The 10,039-nt window shown below is 39.3% G+C and overlaps 1 protein-coding gene across 1 annotated transcript in view; it reads right to left on the minus strand.

Annotated features, from left to right (window-relative positions):
- LOC137652682 (ubiquitin carboxyl-terminal hydrolase 19-like) overlaps positions 1 to 8,566 on the minus strand; it is a 328,815-nt gene extending 320,249 nt beyond the window's left edge. The window contains exon 1 of the mRNA XM_068386089.1: positions 8,419 to 8,566. The gene's annotated coding sequence lies outside the window, so the exon portion shown is untranslated. The remainder of the gene's footprint in view (positions 1 to 8,418) is intronic.
- Positions 8,567 to 10,039: the final 1,473 nt, after the last annotated feature.

Here is a 10,039-nt window from a genome sequence, read left to right on the forward strand (position 1 = left end):
AGGAGCCACTTCAACATCGTGCACTGCTTGAAGATCATAGATCAGGCTTGGGTGGGATTAACTCGACGGACCCTCAATTCTGCCTGGAAGAAGCTGTGGCCTGATGCAGTTTCTCCCAGAGATTTCGTAGGTTTTGACCCCGAACCTGATCCTGTGGTGGGTGCAGCGGAAGACGTAGAGGAAATCTTCTCCCTTGGCAAGTCCATGGGTCTGGAGGTCGACACAGATGACGTTACGGAACTCATCGCCGAACATCACGACGAACTTACCACAGAGGAGCTCAAGGAACTCCATGCTATGTCTGAGCACATGAGTGATGACGAGGAAGGGATCGAGGAGGTAGAACATGTGTTAGGTTCGGCGCATATAAAAGAGGTGTTAGGAAAATATCAAGACGTGGTCGACTTCATCGACAAATACCACCCCGAAAAATTGCAGGTTTGTCGTGTAGTTGCGCAGTTCGATGATGTTTGCCTAACTCACTTTCGAAACATTCTGAAAAGCCGTACCAAACAACTATCAATCGATAATTTCTTTAAAAAAACTACGAAGCGAACTCGTGATGAAGAGGATGTAAATGATTCAAAGAAAACGGCAAAGAGTGAAGCGAAAGAAATTCAATCAATTTTAAGTGTAGAGAGTGAAAGTGATTAAAATTAATCATCAAAAAGAAAAAAAGAAAATGTGAAAAAAAATATAAAATATAAAAATAAAAAAAAAAAATAAGCTAAGTTATGTTAAAGTTCACTTAGTGTAAGTTAGAATAAGTTACGGTAGTGTACGTTTATCGTAGTTAATCTCTCTACCTCCTAGCCGCCCGTCCGTCTCCTCTCTGCGTAGCAAGACCAACAACACCTGCGCTGGAGTTTCTAAGGTAAAGCGACGCTATAAACCCGTTTCTTATTTATCATTTTTTGCTAATTCTTCTTTTTTACATGTCTATTATCTAATTTAGTGTGCATTATTCTCATGGGAAATTATGTGTAGTAGTTTATTAAGAAGTTATCACAGGTTTTTGGGCTCAACCACGGATTAATCCTATTTCAACGTATTCTTATGGGAAAATTCGTTTCGACATCCGAACATTTTCTACATCCGAAGTTGGTTCTGGAACGGATTAAATTCGTATGCAGAGGTACCACTGTATATAGAATACTGAGAGAGAGAGAGAGAGAGAGAGAGAGAGAGAGAGAGAGAGAGAGAGAGAGAGAGAGAGAGAGAGAGAGAGAGAGAAATATATTACATTAGTTCTCTCTCTCTCTGTAATAAATGAAATCTTTGTTTCTTTGCTAAGTCTCTATTGTGGCTTTGTAATCAAGCACCACAGAGGTAAAAACTATAAAATATCATGCATCAGCAACATGAATGAAACTCCGGTTAACGTTATGCGATTCATCTCACAGTACAAGTAAATAAAATATGAGAGAAGCATTTCAAATGAAACTAATGGAATTAATATGCTAATTGGAAAATGATAGATCAAGTAATAATTGTTTCTTTTAGTAAATATGAAATATCCTTTGGTAGCATGCCTTAATAATAAGAGTTATTTGATCCGAAAATTGAGGTTGACGACGGACTAGACAAGGTTGATCAGCTGATTTGAATGTAAACAATGCATACGATTATAATTCCCTATGTTTTTAATTATAAATATGGTACTAAAACGTGAATACTATATGCATTATTATTGGATACAGTTAAGAGAAACACCAGGGAGAGAGAAGGACGAAACCATATGACAGAGACGAGACAGGGGGAGGTGGTAGCCAAGTTCCTTCTCCTCGCATATTACCTACGTCAAATCTACGCTAATTCAAATAAATTAGAGAAATCAATGAATTTGGGAAATGCGAGAAGCAATGAAAAATAGGAATGGAAATACATGGAATGAGGGATAAGAAAGAGGCTTAGAATGATTAGTAAGATGAAAATGATGAACGAATGCTCGAAAAGAGAAGAATGAAATCGCTAAAAATAATGAGAATGAAAAGAGTTGGAAAGATGCGTTGTAGATGTGTGTGGGAGAGCAAAGTAAATGTACATAGGGGATTTGGGAAGGAAATGAGAGAAGGATTAAGGATATAATAAAAAGTGAAGGAGTTTTCATTCTAATATGCATGATAGGTTATATCAGTGAGGTAATTCTGTGAAAGTGAATGGTTATACCTGTGAGACAAAATCGTGAGTGAATATAGGCTGAAGACAAACTACGCAGATTTGATCAGCTGATTTCCATGTAAACAATGCAAGCGATTATAATTCGCTATGTTTTTAATTATAAATACAATACTAAAATACAAATATATGCATTATTATTGGATACAGTTAAGTGAAACAACAGCTTAATCAAAATCTGGTTCATTTCAAATATAACTTTAATTTTCACCGTAAATGGATACACACTGTATAAAGCTAGGATCAACTGGGTGTAGAGATAAGTAGTGGCACTCAGCCCTCCCTGTGTAAAGGAGCGCGGCTATTTGAAATTATTGCCCAGCTTGAATTTTAACGCAATTTTTATGAAAAATTTTATTTAATAGGTATTGCATTCTTCTTGGCCATCCCAATGCGGTTGCCAACTATTAGAAATCAAATTCTTATTGTTGGGTAAACAATCATCAAAAAGAATTTTTTTTTTCTCATTGGCTACGAAAAACGAACAGTGAAGCTAGAAACCACGATTAACGAGGTCTGACTGTCCCTCAATCTCTTGAGGATTGAAGGGATGGATGGTTATCTCCCTGGGCGAGATTAAGTCCCTACTCGTCCTACAGTGGAGGATGTCGGCCTGTGGTGGAGTTATGCCTCTCATCCTCCTTTTCGGTCTCTTGGTCATGGGGTCCCTTGCCTTCACTGGAGTAAAGGATAGGTTGACCATGTAGGAGTCAGAAGCTCGAGGACCTTCTGCTCGTGATCGGGGTGGAGGTGATCTGCTAACCTTGTCCGACGTTGATCTCCTACGATCTTAACTCCCAACAGACGAACTCGATGAGGGTTCCAAAGCAATCCATGGGGTAGCTTTGACTGGAGCAGTCGGAGTTTGTAGCGGTGGAGGAGACACATTAAGACTTCTGCAGGGTGGTGAGTGAAGTAGCCATCCATGCAGGAAGTTGCTCCAGTAGACGCAGGGGAGTCTCTCTGAAGCAGAGGAACACATTCCCTTGGTGCACAAGAAGGACAGTCCAGACTAATAGGAATGTTAGCGAACCTATTACGCGGCTCATTTAAACACTCTGGAAAGGGCATCAGCCTGTCGCTGGAGGTGGAAGAAGCTGAAGGCTGGGGCTAAGGTTTTGGTACCGCACTTGCTTGCAGTTCCGCCACATCTGCTTGTGGAAATCATCGATTTGCTCGCAAAATCACAAGATTCACGCGTGAATTCATGAGTTTCACGCGTCAACAGACGCGATTCACGAGCAAAGTGCTCGCAACAGGAGTAAAAAAGGAAGAAGAAGGACTAATGCCTTCCTGCTACCACAGAGAAGCACCTACATCCGACAAAGTCGGCAGAGAAGGCCTCTGAATAGAAACAACATTTTATTGTTGAAGAACATGTCGCAACGGGACGTGTTTCCAAGCGTCACATGGGTGAGAATTTTGCTAATATCCACCAGGCAGTGAAAGGCCCTGGTGATTTAGCTGGACGCATGTCTGAGGAGTGGTCATTCTCATTATCAGGTTCAGTCCGAGGACGTTTGAGAGAAGGTCGGATTGAGGGGACTACGAGCTGATGAACTGCACGAGCGCCTACCTCTACCTCTAGACGAGGAACGTCAAGACCTTCATTCGTGATCGTGAACGGAAGCGTCTAGCCCTCGTTCATGAACGGCGTGAACGTCACAAATGTCTAGCTAGCGAACGTTAACATCGTTCTTGTGAATGGGAGCGTCACCCTCGCGAGCGTGAGCGCCGTTCTCGTGAACTAGATTGTAGAGACCTAGAACGTGAGCGTCTGGACCTAAGTCTAGGCTGTGCTCGTGATCATGCAGAAAGCGATCGCAAGACTTCTCCTCGTGAAGAAGGTCTCCCAAGCGTAAAGCTCTAGAACATGAACGCCTTGCAGAAGAGCCTTCAGATCGTGATGACCTACGATCCATCAGATCTTCCGATCGTAGCAAACGAAAATCAGAGGAAGTGTCCAGAAGGGCGAGGTGATGGCGATGCTCGTCCTTTAACGCTGGTCCCCAGAAGATTAACACCTGCAACCTACAAGTTCCTGTAAGGAGAAACAAACGGTTGAGGGTTACAGGACGACGAGGTCCTAGGATGGCGAGAGGGTTCGTCGTCAGCAGGAGGCCATTGGAGAGGCAAATGCGAGTGATCACCTCGTCCACGCGTGGAATAGCCCGGAGAGGACGAAAGATGGACTTCGCACAGTCTCAGAGCGTGTGATGTTAAAGGCTCTGGAGAAGGATTCTCCCTAACACTGCGCTGAAGGAGGCTCAGCAGCTGCTCCTTCAAAGGGGGTCCCAAAATACCTAAGGTTGGCAACAGGCGCAAAATATATGTAAGGGAGAATGGCTCCCCAGCAGTTGGAGGTGAAATTGCTCCTCTAGGGGGAAGCAACAAAACCCCAGTACCCCGGGATTGCCAAGGAGTTAGTCAGCCTGCGCTCCTAATCGATCATCCCTTGGAAGAGCGTGAGCGAGAAGGAGCTTTTGAAAGAGATTTGAGGGTGCAAGACGAGGAAAACTGCGGTTTACTCGCCCCTGAGGGAGAAAGATCGCGCTTGGTCTTCTTCCTACTGCATTCAAATTTCTCCCATCGGGAGGCAGGCCACTCCCTACACTCTGCCCAAGGCGAACCTTGCTTGCAGCGATGCCCTTTGCACGAAGGACACAGAGTACGGGTCGGTCTCCAACGAAGACATGATAGTACCCCCACGCAGCACCCTCGCACCCTGGACAGTTTTTCACAAAGGCTATCGAAGAAAATCACGCACACCTGAAAAGAGAAGGAATATAAAAAAGTCTAATAACAGTCCAATCTCTATCGAGCCAAAAGAAAAAGTGACATACCTCACTGCTGTGAGTATATATAGAGGTGGCTGGGTACTTCCCAGCCACTGCCAGCCTACCTGCTCAAGCGGTTTGGCAGAGTTGCCACCTCGCACTTCCCGTCTAATGGCTACTTTTCAGCCTCGCCAAAAGATAATCCAAATAAATAACGGAAGGTTTTTTTGTGTGGAAACAAATGGTAAACTTCATCATATGGTAGGCGAAGAAAGGAGCAGCAGCTACGTACAATCAAACCCAACAGGATTAATTCCATTGGAAGAGAGAAAGGGGATGGAGGGTAAGTGCGCAGGAAGTATAAAGTCGTTATCACCCAACAAGCTATGCACAAACGGGAACAGAAATGTCCGACTTCTAAAATGTAAACAAATGAGTGAAATGAATATTTCTGGGGAAGAGGATCCCCATGTTTTGAGCAATTTTTCGTGGATTTATTATGCATCCCAGAGAATAATGTATAGGGAAGAAAAGTTTACTTTTACCATTATTTATCGATTCGGCAGTAAATTTCGCCCACCCAAAACCCGCAGTTCCTAGTGGATGGCCCCCTTTACCGTAGGATAAGTTAAGGTATACCATATCTTATTACCTATTTATTTGGGGTAGAAATAAAGGTCATTTCCAAAGAAAACAGAATCTTTATTATATATAAACCCATTTCGGTGTTTGTTTACAAGACCACGCTCTCCATATACTGCCAAATTATGCAAAGCTATTGTTTTCCTCTACTACTTTTTCATAATATAAAACAATTTTCCACATGGGAAACAAGTTAAAATTATAAAAAATTATAAAAAAACTAGCCTGGTTTTCTCACTAAACGACCTGGAGTTGACATCGTCAATATAGTCTACCAAACAGAACATTTGCAATACTGTACAGTATATTCAAAATACATACTAAATTTAAAAAAGGAGTAATCAATTAAAAGTGTCACTAATTGTGAATTGTTCATTTTATGGACACTTTTGAGTAATTACTCCATTTTTAATTAAGTATATAGTGTATTTTGAATATACTGTATATCAAATGTACGCTGGCATCTCAAACTTCTGTTTGGTTGACTATGCTGACGATGTCAGTTCCAGCTCGTTTAGCGAGGAAACCAGGCTAGTATTTTTTTTCATAATTTTATAGTCTTTTTTTTTTTTTATTTTAACTTTATTCTCCATAAGGCGAATTGTTTTAAATTAAGAAAAAGTTAGATAAAAACAACAGTTTTGCATAATTTGACAGTATATGGTGTGTGGTCTTGTAAACAAACACCCCACTCCTTTATGAGTAAAAATTCTGGTTTTATTATAGTTACAGACAGGGAAAGCTTTCCTACTAAAAATACTTTTTCCTTAAGAAAAACATTCATTTTCTTTAAAAATGACACTTATTTTCACCGCAAATAAATACTTAGCGATATATATATATATATATATATATATATATATATATATATATATATATATATATATATATATATATATATATATATATATATATATAATATATAAATATATATATATATATATATATATATATATATATATATATATATATATATATATATATATATATATATATATATATATATATATATATATATATGACGATAATGGGGGACCTTAAGTGGGAACCTGGGGTTTGGGTGAGAAAAACATACTGGGAAAATGGTATATAATGGTAAAACAAACCTTTTCTCCTCTATACATTTTCTTGGAAATATAATAAATCCATGAAAAGCTGCACTAATTATCAATATCCTCTACTACTCGTATATTTTTCATTTGTTTGTAGACATTCTAATAAGTGGTTGTATTCACTCCCGTTCGTGCATACGTACATGCGTGTTGACCAGATTTAGAAATTCTGCGCTAAACCCAGCCCCTTTATTTTGACTATTAGGATTACTCGTTTTATTATAAGCCCTCCTCATTTTTACCAGCAACATTCAAGTATTTGGAGCCTTTGTATATCAGCAGACAGTTCCTGCCGTTTAGATTAAAAATGAACATCTAATCTAAAATTTTCCCCCCCTAACCTAACCTAAAAGTCGTGTCCTTACCTACTCAACTAACGGAGGGGCTAACGCCACCTGCGACCCCCCTTCCACTGCCGTATTCTATGTTAGCTGTAATCATACATACAGGTGGCCGCTATCATACGTGCACCCCAAGTATTTTACATGACCTAACCGTTTCAATATTGTATGTACATATTACGTTTTACCGAAGTCAATCAAGTATGCTATGAGACTTGACCCCACTAATATCGTTATATATTCGTTGATGCAACACCCACCCAAATATTTCTCACTTTCATAAGTTTAAAATTGTTTCCATATGCCTTTCAAAGGGTTTCTCCCTTATTACATTTCAATTTATTCCCATATAATATCGATTAATCCCTTCACTTTATCTTACTATATTTTCATCATATCTGTTATTTTAGGTTATGTACTTAGGAAATCAAACTGAAAGTGGTGTATACCTCTCAGTTTCAAGGGAATTCCTATGATACGCCAAATGTAGTTAACTCCTTAGAAGACCCCGATGATCGCCAGCCTTCAACGTTCAGATCTTGAAGTCGGTCAGTATTTTTCCTTCAAGTTTAATTATGAGGATAGTGAATGCAATTCATTATTAACTCAACATTACTGCTTGCCAATACAAACGGAACTTGACGTTTTCATTTTTCCCTGAGCGAGGCAAAAACCCTTAGATTATGGGTAAAACATTTTAACTGAAAATAGATGTTTTCCTGTCATAAATAATGTGATTTAAAAGAATTTGACTTCATTTAATTTATACCAGTTTTTTGTGAGTAGTGGAATGTCAAAGTAATCAAACTGGTTGTTCTGTTTGTTTGCGGTTGAAATGAAAGTCAAGTTCAGTTAAATAGCGATATTACAGGAAAACATACTTCTGTTCAAAATGTTTCCCCCGTCCGTAAATATAATTTAAAAAATAATTGTGTTCTATACCAAATTGGTTCATCTTGGTCTGCAATATACCAGAATTGGTTGAATGATTATCCTCCAGAACAGGAATTTCACTATGGTTACGACAAAACCTGCACCCATAAATTTAATGCCTAAACTAGTCTAGTGTTACGTTGCAATTACCGTTTGCCTTCGGAGGAACTTGTACAAGATAACTATAATACCAGGGTCACATAGGTTACTGTCTTTCAATACACATGCCTTCAAATACTGTAAATATTTCATTAGTGTAGTTTGAATAGTTACAGGACCTAAGGTAAATTCCAGTGCAAGATACCCAAACAGCCGTGTGGGATACAGAGGGTTACAAGAGTGCTTATAAGATGCATCTGGGCTACTTCAGCTGGAGGATAGTCACATCAATAATGAAAAATTCCTAAAGCTGTTCTACATTCAACACATAATTACCGCTTAAGTTAATATAAATAGTGGAGAGCTTATTTTCCTCTTAAGACTTTCTCTGCAAAAGCTAAACAATTTCGGACAGGTCGGTCTCTCTCGGGTATGAGTGGTGGTCGGGTGGAGGTGGAGGTCTGACTCCCTCCCACCCAGTGCTGAAGGGGCAAATCCAACCCACTGGAAGACACCATGGTCCATGGACGTACATTTGGTAATGGTTCTCCTTTCACATCTGGGGAAATCCGCTGTTCTCAAATGATTACATCAGTTCCCGAATCTCTTTTTTATCATTTGATTCATCATCATCTCCTCCTACGCACATTGACGCCAAGGGCCTCGGTTAGATTTCGCCATTCGTCTTTATCTTGAGTTTTTAATTCAATACTTCAGTCATCATCTCCTACTCCGGATTCACAGTCCTCAACCATGTAAGTCTGGGTCTTCCAACTCTTCTAGTGCTTTATGGAGCCCAGCTAAACCTTTGGTGAACTAATCTCTCTTGGGGAGTGCGAAGAGCATGCCCAAACCATCTCCATCTAACCCTCATCATGATCTCATCCACATATGGCACTCGAGTAATCTCTCTTATAGTTTCATTTCCAATCCTGCCCTGCCATTTAACTCCTGATATCCTTTTGAGGGCTTTGTTCTCAAATCTACTAGATCTATTGGAGATTGTTTCATGGTCATACCATGATTCATGTCCATAGAGTAACACCGATCCCACTAAACTGATATATAGTCTGATTTTTATATGTAATTTCAGGCGATTTGATTTCCAAATTTTACTTAACTAGCCACAGTCTGTTTTTTTTTTTCATTCTTTCACTAAACTCGTCATTTTTTCATCCTTACTTTGATTATAATTGGTAATGATTTTCCTATCTAATCTGGGAAATCCTCTAATTTTTAATATTCATGATATTAGTCGGACAATACATTTCTTATAGTTCGACTCACTCATTTTCCTCCTTGATTAAATTATATTTCACTTATGTTGCACTAAAATAGTTTAATAAAGGGGCTAAGCATAACTCTTCCATGCTCGGTACTTGCATAAAAAATTAGGCCCCTCCCGCACTCTGATTCTGGTTTAAGGTTTAAAGGCACTCGTGAATGAGAGAACCAACTGAAAGTGACAATGCCCTAGAGACTGACCATGTCTACCACAGGATCAATAGAGTACTCTATTAACCCTGGTCTACATATTACCAGCACCCAAGATCACTTTCCACCAAGCTAGGACCAGGGAGGTCCGGAAGCAATGGCTGTTGATGACTCAAGCCAGTGGACCTTATAGGGTCTACCCAAAACCATGGTATTGTACCACCACAGGCTACCACCATTCCTGACTCACAAGGATGATGAGATTGCTGAGGGCAGACACAACTAGAAACAACGAACTTAAGCTGATTTCGAACCCCTGTCCATCAGGTCGTGGAACAAGACCATTCCCAATAGGCTACCACAACCTATTGGTATGAGTGTATGATGTATATATATATATATATATATATATATATATATATATATATATATATATATATATATATATATATATATATATATATATATATATATATATATATATAGATAGATAGATAGATAGATAGATAGATAGATAGAAAGA

Source organism: Palaemon carinicauda, chromosome 1, assembly GCF_036898095.1.
Source record: "Palaemon carinicauda isolate YSFRI2023 chromosome 1, ASM3689809v2, whole genome shotgun sequence".
NCBI lineage: Eukaryota > Metazoa > Arthropoda > Malacostraca > Decapoda > Palaemonidae > Palaemon > Palaemon carinicauda.